The sequence below is a fragment of the Felis catus genome, chromosome D2, assembly GCF_018350175.1.
Source record: "Felis catus isolate Fca126 chromosome D2, F.catus_Fca126_mat1.0, whole genome shotgun sequence".
In the NCBI taxonomy this organism is placed as follows: domain Eukaryota; kingdom Metazoa; phylum Chordata; class Mammalia; order Carnivora; family Felidae; genus Felis; species Felis catus.
Window position 1 is genome coordinate 32,964,592 of NC_058378.1, and position 14,944 is coordinate 32,979,535.

General features: G+C 52.5%; 1 long non-coding RNA gene across 1 annotated transcript; it reads right to left on the reverse strand.

Annotated features, from left to right (window-relative positions):
* Nucleotides 1–2,489: 2,489 nt before the first annotated feature.
* On the reverse strand, nucleotides 2,490–4,225 carry LOC123381034. Its single transcript, XR_006587538.1, has 3 exons — nucleotides 4,002–4,225; nucleotides 3,567–3,630; nucleotides 2,490–2,877 (listed from the first exon to the last, which is right to left on the reverse strand). It is a non-coding gene; the product is annotated as an uncharacterized LOC123381034 (long non-coding RNA).
* Nucleotides 4,226–14,944: the final 10,719 nt, after the last annotated feature.

Here is a 14,944-nt window from a genome sequence, read left to right on the forward strand (position 1 = left end):
CTTGAGTGTATGAAGGAAAGTGGGCCTGTCTCCTGGCAGGAACTCGTGAGGAGAAGCAAGGGGTAGAGCTTTGCTGAACTTCTGCAAGAGATCAGTCTGAGCCAAAGAAGGCGAGAGGCCAGCCAGCCCTCCCTGGGGGATGTGTCTGTGATTACCCGGCAGGACCCTCGGTCCAAGGTGCTTCCCCCTGGCCCTGACCTTTGGGGTGAGCAGGGGTGAACCCTGGTGGACAAGAAGGGCCGGGACCCAGCAGCAAGTCAGACACTCGGCGACCACCCCTGGCCAATGGCAGGCTGTGGAGGGCAGGAGGACAGGAGGGCAGGGGAGCCTCCAGGTCCCAAACAAGGATTTCAGAGGGTGCTTGGGAGACTTTCAATCAAGAAACCATAGGCATTGATTTAAATGATACCACGTGCTGGCTTCAAAAGATCCCTAAAGTGGGGGAGCTGAAACCAACTGGGCAGGGCCACCCCCTTGCCCCTGTGTGTTTATTGTCCCCTCGTCTCCAAATCAGGAGACAATCTCCCGCCACGTTTATCATGTGCCCTCACTCAGCCTCTATCACACCCCCATTTGTGTATTTGCCCTCTGTGCACCCCAGCTGAGCCACAAGATCCTGAGGGTAGCTACTGAGCCTTCAGGGGTCTTCATAACCCCCACTGTGCAATTCAGTGCCCTGCACAGAGCATGTATTCTGGCTGCGTCCACACGGGGAGGCCTGTGTGAGGGGCCCTGGCAACAAGAGCAGTTGGAGTTCTGGAGGAGGCAGTTCTAAGCTTGGAACTGGCTTGGAAGGCTTCCAGGAGGAGGTGAGGAACACATAGGGTCTTGGGGGTAGCATAGAGCTCAGCTAGTGGACAGGGAGCAGGTAGAGGGGCATTCTGATGGGAGGGCCTGTCGGGGAGAGATGGGGTGGGACCCAAGCCCCAGGAAGGGGCTCATGTGGTGACTTCTAGGTTGAGACGTCCTTGCAGGCTTCCACCTGTATCTGCCAGGACGCGAGGGTGAGATTCAGGGGCTCCGATTACAGTCATGAGCCGGCATGGTCTCAGGGGTACCGCCTCTTCCAAGAAGCCGACTTTTGAGGAATCTGCCCGGTCACGGGAATCCTGATGTGTGTGCACTGGCTTCGGCTGCTGATCAAACCTCCGTCCACGCAACTAGCAGCTCAGGAAGAACACTCTCTTCCTCACAGTGTGTCCCTGCTCCTGTTTTTCATGTTTATGGGCATCAGGTGGTTTGCAGAGGGATCCACACCCAGACATGCGCACCCAGTGAGGTCAGCTGAGAAAACAACAGCTGGCACCCTGCTGCCCCTCGTCCCCAGAGCCGCAGGCTTGGCCACCATCGACCCGACCCCGGGCTTGCCCTTCCCTCCCGCCTTCACCTGCCCGTAGTGCTTCTCTCCCGTCCCTGCCTCAGCCTCGCGCCTGCCCAAACTATTGTTTATCGACACAGACCAGAACATTCTGCTGCCAGCAGAAACACACACGGTGATGGCACTGGCACCCCACACCCTGCCGTCAACACACTCCCACGCGCTGTTTGCTGCTGTCAAAGCTGTGCTCACACGCACATTCTCGCCCCCTCCTGCCAGCGCAGCTGTTCCCTGCTGCTTGGAATCGGGCCCTCCGTCTCACACGCACGTGTTCTCTGGGGGGTCTTCTCATGGGGACTCATGGTGGAGGCTCACACTTGTGCACAGGCCACCACACACCCTGGGCTGTCAATCTCCTCACTTGCTATTGTGTGACTTTGGGCAACTGAGTGAGCCTCTCTGGGCATCAGATGCCTCGTCTGCAGGGTGGGGCTAATTGCCTTCTGGGCTCTTTCCGCAGGCTTTGGGGTCAGGCACTCAGTGAGTGCACCATCAGTAGGAGCTCTAGTGGCCGTGGTGACAAGTGTTGCATCCTCTCTGGAATCTGGCCAGTGGGTTTCCTTTCCCACGCCCGGCTGGCAGCCTCACCTCATGTTCACGCCTTCCTGGCTGTGACCTTGAGCGAAGCACGCCACCTGTCCGCTTCTCATGCCCTTGCTGGTGAAGAGGGTGTAAGGACTGCCTGGCCACGCCCACAGACCTGCTGTGAAGGGCTGGGGCGGGGGGGGGGGGGGGGGGGTTGGTTACCATCAATGCCGGTCACAGCTACAGGGCATTGTGGAAGAAAGGGATCTGGATGGGGCAGCAGCCAAATGTGGACATTTTGAGCTGCTTTCCAGTATCCTGCAATCTCCAAGGTCAATCCTCAAGCCAGAGTCTATGTCCCCAGTTCAGCTTTGCGGGTCTGCCATCCGCCCCAGAGGCCATGCTGGCCCCTCTCTGCCTCATCTGGGGGCCTCGCCGAGCCTCCACTGGCCCAACCACCAAGGCCTCCGTAGGGCACAACTGCTCTCCCTAGCACCACTCTGTGTGCTGAGCCCCCCACCCTTACCTGTCTCCTGCTCCCTGCTTCCGCCCAGAGCCTGAGGGATCCCACCCCCTTGCCCCGTGCTCCCCTTCACCTTCTCCAGGACACTTTCTGTCTTGTCCTTTCCACCCTGTCTTTCCTTCTCTTGGTCAGCACACCCGTTCTAGTCTTTCCTATTCTGGGAAGCAGAGAGGTGTATGCAGAAGGGACAAGAAAAGAAATGTGATTTGAGGACCGAGAACAATCTGGGCTGAGCAGGTGGGAGACTCCAGTTCTATAGTGGGTCGAGCATCACATCAGGCCATACGGGAGATCCGGACTTCTCCTCACTCTGTACCAACTTACTGCCTGACCCTTGCTGAAATCACATGCGGTTGCCCTGGGGCAGCTTCTGGCCTGGTCGCTGCTCAGAGCTTGTGGCTTCTCTCTATCACTCCGAGATATCTTCCTGCTCTGACCACCACTGGGAGGCCTAGGAGAACCATGGCAAGTGGGCACAGGGCAAGAGCACAAATGGGAAACCTATATACCCCATGTCTAAATATCCAACATTTATAAATCAAGTGAGTAAGCTGTCAAATAAAATGTTGGATTTTCCTACCTCCATGAATATACACTCAGAATGACCTGGAATGTCAAGTTCGAATTTAGAATTCTTGGGCTCTTCAGAGTCCCTCCCCTGAATGTGGTGGGGACATATGGGAGAGCCGGGCTGGTAGTGTGACCACATGTGCCTTGGGGGCTCTAGGGCAGTTGACTGACTTGGTACAAACACAAACTATGTTTTAATCTCATCAATACCTTGTGCTTTTTATTTTCTCCTAGGCCAATGTGGCAAAAGATCTAGAAGGCAGTATGCACAGTGGTTAACAGCTGCATTCAAATCCCAGGGCTGCCCAAATTGAGCACTTAATCTCTTGGAGTCTCAACTTCCCCATCTATAAAATGGGACAAATGATACCTCCCTGATAAAGTTATTGTGATTATTAAAAGAGGTAGCCTTTGTAAAGCCCTTAGCATGGTCCTGCAACATAATTGCTCAATAAATTGTGAGCTATTATTGCTATTATAATTTCTCCACACATGGGCAATGATAGCATCAGAACATGAAGTTGTCTGCCCTGTCTCGTCATTGTACACACGATGAAATAGATCACTCACCTAAGCAGAAGCAGATGTGGAACTACGTCTTCCAACCTTCCCATAGTCTTGGGTGTTGCCATAGCTAAAAAAAAAAAAATAGGGGCACATCAATGTGAACGCACTTAAGACCACTGAACTGTATACTTTTAATATGGTTAAAAGGGGCGCCTGGGTGGCTCAGTCAGTTAAGCATCAGACTTCAGGTCAGATCATGATCTCACAGCTCATGAGCTCGAGCCCCACGTCGGGCTCTGTGCTGACAGCTCAGAACCTGGAGCTTGTTTAGGATTCTGTGTCTCCCTCTTTCTCTGCCCCTCCCCCACTCACACTCTGTGTCTCTCTCTGTCTCAAAAATAAATAAACATTTTAAAAAATGGTTAAAGTCATAAATTTTATGGCATGTGTACTTTACCACTTAGTCTACTAGGGTTACCAAAACAAATTCCCACAGACCGGGTGGCCTAAACAACAGAAGTCTCACAGTCCTGGAGGCAGGAAGTCCAAAATCAAAGTATCAGTAGGGTTGGTTCCTGCTGAGGGCTGTGAGGGGACGGTCTGTTGCATGCCTCTCTCCGACTTTTGGTGGTTTTCTATCGATCTTTGGTGTTCCTTGGCTTGTAGGAGATTCACTCCAATCTCCTTTGTCTTCACGTGGTGTTCTTCCTGTGTATGTTTCTCCCTGTGTGTCCAAATTTCCCCTTTTTGTATGGTCACCACTCTATTGACCTCACCTTAACTAATGACATCTACAATGGGCCTGTTCCCAAATAAGGTCACAATAAGGATCAGGACTTCAACATATGGGTTTCAGGTGACACAATTCAACTTAACAACCACAATTTAAAAAACTGAGGCTAGGGGTACCTGGGTGGCTCAGTTGGTTAAACGGCTGGCTTCCTCAGGTCATGATCTCATGGTTCATAAGTTCAAGCCCTGCGTTGGGCTCTCTGATGTCAGCATGGGGTCCACTTAAGATCCTCTGTCCCCCTCTCTCTCTGCCCTTCCCCTGCTCATGCTTGCTCATTTTCTCTCTCTCTCTCTCAAAAATAAATAAACTTAAAAAAATTGAGGCTACTTTGTACTCAGCATCAGATTATAGGTGGGGGAAAGACACCTTTTGTGAAGTTTCAGGGCTTTGCTCATTGTAGGTCTTCAAAATGTGTTTCCCTTTTTTGACTGTTTATTTGTTTATTTTTATCTTTGAGAGAAAGAAAGAGAGAGTGTGCACGCACACACAAGTAGGAAAAGGGCAGAGGAGAGGGAGAGGGAGGGAGACAATCCTAAGCAGACTCCATACTCAGCATGGAGCCGGCCATAGGGCTCAATCCCATGACTGTGAGATCATGACCTGAGCTGAAATCAAGAGTCAGATGCTCAACCGACTGAGTCACCCATGTGCCCCCAAAATGTGTTTCTTGACCAGTGTTAAATCTGGTGCCAAGCAGCTAAAAGGGCTGGAATCTCCCAGATTTCAAGATGAGTCCTCTTCTGGCCATGAACTTAAAGGATTTTTAATGATCAGTACTGTTTCCAAACAAGTACTTAGTAAACTCTTTAAAAATCGTTGGTTCTATGGGGCACCTGGGTGGCTCAGTCGGTTAAGTGTCTGACTTTGGCTCAGGTCATGATCTCACGGTTCGTGGGTTCTAGCCCTGAGTCAGGCTCTGTGCTGACAGCTCAGAGCCTGGAGCCTGCTTTGGATCCTATGTCTCTCTCTGTCTCTGCTCCTCCCCTGCTCACACTCTGTCTCTCTCTCAAAAATAAATAAACATTCAAAAAAAATATTTGGTTGTTTGGCTGGCTCAACTCCATATTCCTGGATGCCATCTTGTTTCTACTATTTCTATCCTCAGAGAAGTAAAATTCAGCTAGTGCAAGATGAATTGTGTATTGTCTTGTTTTGCATGTGAATAAGCTTATTTTATTTATATGTTTCCCTTAATGTTTTACTGTGAAAGTCTTCAAACATAGAAAAGTTGCAAAAATGGCACAATAAACACCTAGATACCCTCTCGCTAGATTCAACTATTGTTAACTTTTTGTTTTGCTTTGTTTTTTTAAAGATTTTACTTTTAAGCAATCTCTACACCCAGTGTGGGGCTCAAACTTACAACCCTGATATTAAGAGTCGTGTGCTCAACTGACTGGGCAAGCCAAGTGCCCCTAGACTCAACTATTGTTAACTTTTTGACATATTTGCTTTATCTATATCAAGGTTTTTTTTGGTGAACCATTTGAAAAGAAGTTGCGGCCTCATGATGTTTCACCTCCAAATACTTCAACATGAATTTCTTAGGTATAGCTGTTTTCTTTTTTTTTTTTAGTTTTTATTCTATTTTATTTATTTATTTTTTAAATGTGTATTTATTTTTGAGAGAGAGAGAGAGAGAGACAGAATCTGAAGCAGGCTCCAGGTTCTGAGCTGTCAGCACAGAGCCCGATGTGGGGCTCAAACTCACGAACCATGAGATCATGACCTGAACCGAAGTCAGATGCTTAACCAACTGAGCCACCCAGGTGTCCCTGTTCTCATTTTTTAAAGTAACTTTATTGCATTAAAAAAAAATTCCAGTATAATTAGCATATTAACATATAACATGTTAGTTTCAGGTGTCCAATATAATGATTCAGCAATTCTATACATTACTCAGTTGTTCCTCATAAGTGTCCTCTTAATCCCCTTCACCTATTTCACCCATCCCCCCACCCACCTCCCTCTGGCAACTTCCACTTTGTTCTTTATATTTAAGAGTCTGGGTTTTTGGTTTGTCTCTTTTTGTGATTGTTTTCTTAAATTCCACATGTGAAAAAAAATTCCACGTATGAGTGAAATCATAGGTATTTGTCTTTCTCTGACTGGCTTATTTCACTGAGTGTTATACCCTCTAGCTCCACCCATGTTGTTGCAAATGGCAAGATTTCCTTCTTTTTTATTGGTGAGTAATATTCCACTGTCTATGTGTATCACCTCTTCTCTACCCATTTATCTATCGGTGGGGACACTTAGGCTGCTTCCGTATCTCGGTTATTGCAAATAATTGTTCGATGAACATCCCTTTTTGAATTAGTGTTTTTGTATTCTTTGGGTAAATACCCAGTACTGCAATTCCTGGATCACAGGGTAGTTCTATTTCTAATTTTTTGAGGAACCTCCACACCGTTTTCTGCAGTAGCTGCACCAGTTTGCATTCCCACCAACCGTGCACGAAGGTTGCTTTTTCTCCACATCCTCGTCAACGTTTGTTGCTTCTTGTGTTTTTTAGTTTAGCCATTCTGACAGGTGTGAGGTGCTATCTCGTTACGGTTTCGACTAAATCATCTCATTTCGATTCTCTTACCTGAGAAAACTAGCAGTAGCTCCATAGTATCAGCTCGTATCCAGTCCATATTCCAGGTGGCCAGGCTGATTTCCCAAAAATTCTGAATCTGATGAATTCCACATCTGCGAGGCTTAGGGTCTTAACAATATTACCTGTGTAACAGGACATTTTGGAGCTCTTGACATTTAGACCCAATGTCTAAAACTCTTCTAGGCAACACATCTAGCATTTCATTTCCTCCTTTCCTTTCACTGGCCAGCTGTCTCTATTGAATGCTCAAATGTGCTGGGGGTGGCGCACTCCTGGGGTTCCTTTTATTTGAAGATGATGGCCTTTCAAGGAGAACTGCAGGAAGACCCGTTTGCCTGGGATCTCCCTGTGGGAGTGGCTTCCGGGAGCCGGCCTGGAGGGAGGCTCACCCTGGACTGGGGTGGAGACCCTGGGACTGAGCTCTGCCCCCTCCAAAGCCGGCAGGGTTCCAATCCGGCATGGTTGCCACTGCCATGGTTGTCATGGGACCCTTCTGGGGAGTTCCAGGTGGTGGCACAGAGGATTGTCCTGGCCTCCAAAAACACTGCTGCAAATCAACACTGAGGGAAGAAAAAGAGGAAAGTTCTGCAGTAAACTTCCCTGAGTTTAGGGAAAGGGTCCCCTTTCTCTCTCTTCTCTGCAAGTCCAGAGTTCAGGTTTAAACCTGAGGCTTAAACCTTAGTTTTAAAAACTTTTTCATTGGGGCGCCTGGGTGGCTCAGTCGGTTAAGCGGCCGGCTTCGGCTCAGGTCATGATCTCGCGGTCTGTGAGTTCAAGCCCCGCATCGGGCTCTGTGCTGACAGCTCAGAGCCTGGAGCCTGTTTCGGATTCTGTGTCTCCCTCTCTCTGACCCTCCCCCGTTCATGCTCTGTCTCTCTCTGTCTCAAAAATAAATAAACGTTAAAAAAAAAAAAACCAAAACTGTTTCCTCGTCAGGAACAGCATTAATTAGTACAACTGTGCAAATGTAAAGAGGGCCAACAAGGATGGGGGTGGGGGTTGGAATATCTGGTCTGTGATCCCCGGCCGCCTTCCTCCTCCAGCCTCCAAGCTTGAGCAAGTTCCAGTCAATGTATTTCTGGTTGGGACGGGAGCCAGGGGTCAGATAAAGTTCCAATGTATTTTGCAGCAGTCCTGACACTTTGCCCAGGGTTCTGAGCCTGTGACAGCTGCCAGGATGGTATGTTGGAAAAGCCAGGCCAGATGGAGCTGGTTTAAATGGGTTTGAGGGAGCAGGCAGTCGACTAACCAGCCAGCTCAGCAACACCACTGAACCAGCATGGCTGCCTGGGCCACTGAAAGCCCTACGTTCTATTCCCAGGAAACCATCAGCAGCTACCACACTAATGCCCCACGTCTGGGGGACCAAGATCCATACCCTCATCTTACTATCTTTATAAGCCAAGTAAACACGTAATTAACACAGCCAAGCACTCAACACACATTATCTAATTTAATGCTCACAATAGCTCAGTGAAGTAGGTACAGTTACTCTCCTAGCCACACAGATAGTAGCTAATTCATACAGGTCACAGATACACTGACATGTATGGGGCCTACTGCCAAAATTTGCCATGCATTAACTAGTCTACTAAGGAAACTGAGGCACAGAGGGGCAAAGCCAATTGCCCGGGGACACCCGGCTGGTAGGTGTGGACACGAGACTACTGGACACTGAGTGACTCCAGATGGAGAATGTATCCCTGCACTACTCCATGATTTTCCAGTTGGAGAGCCGGTTTTGAGACAGGCAGGGGAAGAGAGGCCGGGTGAGATGGGAAACTTAAAATGAAGGCAAAGGGCTGGACTCTTTTCTGCTTCCTGACGAGCATAATGAGAAGCACCCGTGGGAATAGAAGCTCAGACATCTGACCCTGAGCCCTTTGCCGCTCTTCCTTCCTCTGCCCTGGCCTGGTTGGTCTGAATTGTACTGTTCCAGATCTCATGGGAGCCACTGTGCTACAGACAGCAGGCAAGTGGGGAGGCGGGCAGGAGGCTTTGGTTCACGCCAAGTTGTGTCTGTCCCTCCTCGACTCCCGGCACCGCGAGGGCAGCGAGACGCTGCCCTGGGCGCCTCCCACAACCAGGACCGAGGGGCCCGGATGTGGAAGCCAGCCAGCTAAGCCCCGCTTGCTTGCGCTGAGGCCAGGCTTCCTGTCACATTTCGGCTCTGCTGATGGCCCAAGGCAACCTGCAGTGAGGTCACCTGGCAGGTGGAGGTAGGCTACCTGCCGTCATCACTGTCTTCCCCAGTGCTGCTTTCACCGGCACAAAGCGGACGAACTCACGCCCCCAGAGGAGCTGCTGTCCTCCTTCCGGCTGCCCTCACACTCATCGCCCCTGGGCCGCACTCTGAGGAGGCAGCGCCAGGCCTTGCTCTGGAGCACCTGGCTGCATGTCGAGCGCAGGAGCAGAGAGGGCAGGAGCAGAGACTTCCCGAGGGAATGACGTCTAAGCCAGGTTTCAGGTGCACGGGAAACCACGACGATGTCTCTATTCTACTCCTCAGGGGTAGTTTGGTGTGTAGCATCTCGACTTTTCTTATGTTTACAGACATATCGACGCCTTTATCTATACACATGGTCCCCATCCCCCACCATCCCCTTTTTTGGCTCATCAGAAAGGGACCGACTTTCTTTCTCCATTTCTCACAGTATCGGGAACACTCTTCCGTGGAGGGGTGTACCTGCCTAGCAGCTGCCTGGTGTCCCACACTGGCCTCCTACCGGTGAGCATTTTGGCGATTCTCAGTGTTTTTGCTAATCAACCATCCATCCTTTCTTCCTTCCCATAAACATTTATCAAGCTCTTACTATGTGCCAGGCTCCTGGGTGAGTGCTGGGTATATGGAGGTGAAGAAACGGACACGATCTCTCCCTCATAGACCTTTCAGACCAGTGGAGAGACAAGCTCCTAGTCCCAAGGGACAGGAAGAGCTGAGGAGGGATGGGACAGGAAGCTCAGAGAGGGGATATAACAGGGCTCCTGCTCTAGACTGGGTACTAGGGAAAGAACTCTCCAGGGTGGTAACATTTAAGTGGAGATCTGTTTGAGGAGCCAATCACTGAGGAGTGTAGGGAAGAACCTCCTGGGGCAAGCGCATAGAAGTGTGAACATTAATGTTGTGTCTGGTTTGGGGGCGGGGGGACGGGTCGTCTGAGATTCCTCCTAAGGGTACAGTGTTGGGGTGCAGCTGGTACCGTAGGCTCAATGTGAGAAAGCCTTAAGGGCCAAGCCAAGAAATTTGGACTCGATTCAATAGGCAACAGAGAGCCACTCACTCCTGCCACTCAGTGTAGACACAGAATACTGTGCCTCCAGCCAGGAAATGTGTTCAATTGGAAATCTCAGCTTTAAATGGAAGGTTCTTTCTCCTGCTTGCTAGGTGTTCAAAGCCTGTCCCGAGCCCCAGCGCCAGGCAAGTTACCTTATTACTGATCGCCCTTAAACCCCCGCCCTGAAATGCAGCCCAGAGAGGTCAAGGGATTTGCCCAAGTAAAACTGCACACTTGTGCTAAAGGCAAAACCTAAGGCCCCAAATGTCAGCCTTTGGCTCGAGCCAGAAACCCATCCCCTTTCACCTGCCCGCCGGCCGACTCAAAGCAGGAGGAGGGCGAGGAGATGCATTTGAACAAGAATTTGCGGAGCACCTAGGAGTGGGAAGCACTGAGCCTGCCCTGGGAGGTGGAGACAGTAAGACCAGCCGGGAACGTGCTCGCAGGCTCACACTGCATTAGCCCCCAATCTCCTTGACGCCAGAAATTCTCCCAGCAGTCCCCTCCCCAGTCGCCCCTCCCCCCCAAACGTTGCTGTAAAATCGTGAGTAACAAAGGGGCCCGGAGTTTCCTGCCTCGCCGAGCTGGGTTACTCAATTTCCCTCATTTGTCCTCTCAAAGCAGACGGAGCGCAGACGGAGCAAAGGGCAGCCATCAAAGGTGTCTGGGACGAGGCTGCCACCGCCGCTGGGTTAATGGGCCGCTGGGGACTCAGTCTGGCCGGGTCTCCGCCCGCCGCCGGGGAGCGGGCCGGGTGTGGGGCGGGGGAGGGGGGGGCGGGGCGGCTCGGTGCGCGATGTGCGCAACGTGCAGGACGCAGAGCGCTGCGGCCCGGTCGTCCAGATGGGGCAATCGCCGGCAACGTGCAGCGGGGCCCATCCGCCGGCGCTGGGCCAGGTGTTGGAGAAGGGCGCCGGCCCGCCCGCCCGCAGCGGTTAACCCCCTCCCCCGGGTTGGGTTTCCGGGGAGGACACCGCGCTGCAGGCTCGCTGTGCCCAGCCAGGCAGGCTTGCCCCAAGTCCCCCAGCCGCCCAGGCGCCCTGGCTCATTGTCCCCGCGCCACGGGCGTTCTGTTCTGAGCTCGTACCTACGCGCTTGTACTGCACTGACCCACGCGCGAGATCCTGGTGCCAACCCGCAGACACACCTGGGCAGCCCCCGTGGGAGCCGCAGACACCCGGGCCCCTTTCCCTGTTGGATTGGGAGAGCTATCCTCAGTCGACCCCCCGACTTTGTCATCCCATGCCTGTTGGAACAAGGGCTGAGCTGTGTGTCCTTGGGGAACTTGCTTAACCTCTCTGAGCCCCGAATAAGTCATCTGTCAAATGGGAATGATGATAGTACGTACCAACTTCATTGGGTTGAAGTAGGAATTAAAGAAGATGGTGGTTATAAGGTGTTAAGCCCCAGTGGTCACTGGGACTCACCCAATGAACGATAGCCATGATGATGCTTATAGATGGGAGAACTGTGAGCTACGAGCCCCAGCTGGGTTTGGGGAGTCTGCGACTGGGGCAAGACTGCGTTTCTGGGTTGTTGTTTCTATATATCATATTCATCCTTTTTGCAATATCTCTGCTCCTCTCTTCACCCAGGGCCTGCGACCTTCATCCATTCATTCAACACAAATCTCTTGCATTTGTGCCTACTCTATGGCAACAAAAACTCTTTAACTGAGTGTGTGGCGCCCCAGGAACGTTGTCCAGGCCATGCCAGCTACACCTGTGGCCTCCTGGCCGTGGGACTGGCCCCTGACGCATTGGCATATGTCACTTCCTGCCTTAGTCTCTCCATCTGTACTATAGGGATAAGGTCTCCCGTCTCCTGGGACCAGCAGACGATGAGTCAGGTAACGGTGGGGAAACCCCAGAGAAACAGAAAGAGGCTTTTACTAGAGCCAGGGCCCATCTGGCTGATGCAAGGTTTGGGTGTTTCGGGTAATCCAGCGAGAGGGTTCAGGGAAAGTGTGATCAAGCAGAGAAAGCAGAGGGTTCCCACCCACCCCACCAGAGAGCCGGGCTATGGGGAACGAGCCTCAGTTTAGGAGCCCGGGAGGCCGGGGTTTGGTCCAGGATCTGCTTTTCCCAGCTCTGGGGCCACCAGCAGGTTCGTGATCACTTTGATCTGACTGCCTTTTCTGTCAAGTGGGAGTTGTGCTGTTTCCCTCACTGGGCTGTTGAAAGGAGTAGGGGTGGTGACCCCAAGAGAGGGCATAGCACATCCTGTGTTTCTCAGAGGGACCCTGAGAGCTGGTGGGGGCTCAGGGTGAGGGAAGCGAGACAGAAGGAAGGCGGCCCATCCCCAGTCAAAGGCTTGGCACGTGCTAGTCCCCCGGGGGTGGTGTCCAAGGGCCCTCCCCAAACAGATCCCTGTACCCTCAACTGATTTCCAGACTTAGGAGGCCCCCCGCCTGCAGCCCGTAATGCACGTGAGTTTGCCTCAGAGTTGGGTCGAAATCCAGTCTCTACCATCTGCTGGCTGTATGACGTTGAGCAAGTTACTTAGTGTCCTTGGGTCTCCATTTCTCCACGTGTAAAATGGGGACAGTGATGCCTGCTTTATAAGGCTGTTATGAGAATAAGAGAAAATGAGGTGACTGTGACGTGTTCGTAATGGAGGCCATCGTTTTATTGTAAAGTGCAGCTCCTCGCCCCCACTGCCCCTCACCCTTCAGCTGTCACAAGTGGGCACGCAGAGTGTTGTTGATGGGTCTCAGGTCACGTGACCCGAAAGTGGCAGTGGCCGGATTTAACCCTAGGCTGCCCTAAGTCCAGATTATCCCACAACACAGAGGCCCAGGATCCCTGCCTCTTGTGTTTCTGCCCTGGGTGTTGTCCTGCCCTGTTCTCGGTGGGCCTCTTAAGGTGTCCTCCCGGCAAGTCATGAGTATTGTTTCCTTGTCTTCCAGGGCGTGACTCAAGCACACAGTAGGTCCTCAGTCTATGCTGCTGACGAGGGAAATGGAGTCCCACTTAGCAAGGAGATGAGCCCTTTAAGGAGGAAATGACTCACACAGGCGGGCTGAGTGTGGTGGGGCTCTGTCTGCGTGTCCCTGTGTGTGTCTCCATGTGTGGATAGGGTGGGGAGTAAAGGTGGTTCCGTGGGGATGACGTGGGAGGTGAATCCAGGCTCGTGATCCAGTCCCGGCTGCCCCTGCCAGCCCCAGTGAGGGCCAAGCCTTCCGAATCACATCCCACGCATCCTCCCACCCCTCCCCAGGCTCTGTCTTCCTTCAAGCCCCTGCTCAACACTGCTTCTGTGTCTCAGCCTTTAGGATGCCTTCTCCACACCTCAGCACTATGCTGAGCCTGGGAAGGGGAGGGCAGGGGTTCTCAGGGCCATCCTCCTCCTCGGCGCAATGCCGGCATCTGGCTGGGGGCCACAGCTGGTGTCAGCTCGGATGAGCAGCTGGCTCCTCCCTTGCCCAAGGAGAAGCTCTTTGGGTATCTCCACCAGTCTAGGCCCTGCTATTTTTAGATGCCATCCCCTCCCTTCCCCTCCCAGCCTCATAGACAGCTGAGGGAGGAAATGACTCACCTCAAACTCAGACAGGTAGAGGCCGCCTCAGTGAACCCCAGGCAGACCCTGCCTGGCTCCAGCCCTAGGGTTGCCCTAACTGGGGCCAACCAGAGTGGTGTTCTCCCCAGCTTGAGGATAAAGCTGGGTTGGGACTGGGGCCCAGGATCCCACTAGGCCTTTCTTGGGCTCTCTCTGCTACTAAGTTATCTCACAGGGCCTAGGGCAGGATGGGGCCTCCAACAGGTCATAGAGCCTCTGTTTACCTCCTAGCAGACTCTAGGCCTCTGACCATACTCTGGGCCCATGGTAGTCCCCAGCTCAGTCTGAAGGGGCCAGACAGCTTGAAGGGACTGACTGTGGTCCTACCCATTAGCCTTAGCAGAGACCAGAGCTGCTGAAACAAGGAAGATCCTGTTCAGGGGGAGGGGGAAGGAGAAGGCATGATGACCCTGCATTTGTGTGTGCTGAGTAAGGTGACCAGTTGTCCCAGCCTGCCCATGTCTGATGAATTTCTTGGAACCTGGGATTTTCAGTGCTAACCAGGAGAATCCTGAACTGCCTGGTCACCCGGGTGCTGAACTGTAGGCTGTACCTTAGGGAAAGGGCAGACGTGGGGAGCCTGTTTGGGTAGCACTAGGTCGGAGGGCCAAGTTCCTGGCCTGTGCCCTCTCTGTGGCTGAGGGAGAGCACAGGACAGGAGCTAGGCTAGGAGCTCTGGGCTGACTGAGAGACCAGTGGTTGGGCTGGCTGTCCTTGCTAAAGCCAGTGAGGGGAAGGGTGGGCCAGTCAGCACCCGGTTGGGTGCTAGGGTAAGCAGAGATGCTTTGTGGGGAGGGGGGCAGCGACGCAGCAAGGGCGGGGGCTGGGGAGAGATGCTGGAGGAGCAGGAAATAAAGACGAGAGCACAAGGTTTGCATCAGGGAGGATTGGTTCCAGGCCCGCTTACTGCCAGTGCCTCAGTGTCTCCACCTGTAAAAGAGGGCAGAGGGATACCCATCTGCCCTCCTCCAATACCTGCAGTGAGGAATCTGAGATGATGCCTGGGGTGCTGGGCAGCAAACTGGAAAGCGGGGGCTGAGGTAGTTAGTTAGCTGGAGAGGCCTTGCTGGGGCTAACGATTTGCAAAGCTCTTGATTGCTCAGGGAGGGGGCAGAAGATGACTTTGCCCTCCTATCATCCCAGATCAGCATCTGGGCTGCCTGCCTTGGGACAACATGGCTCCTGGCCCTTGAGGTCTTACCTCTGGGGTCAT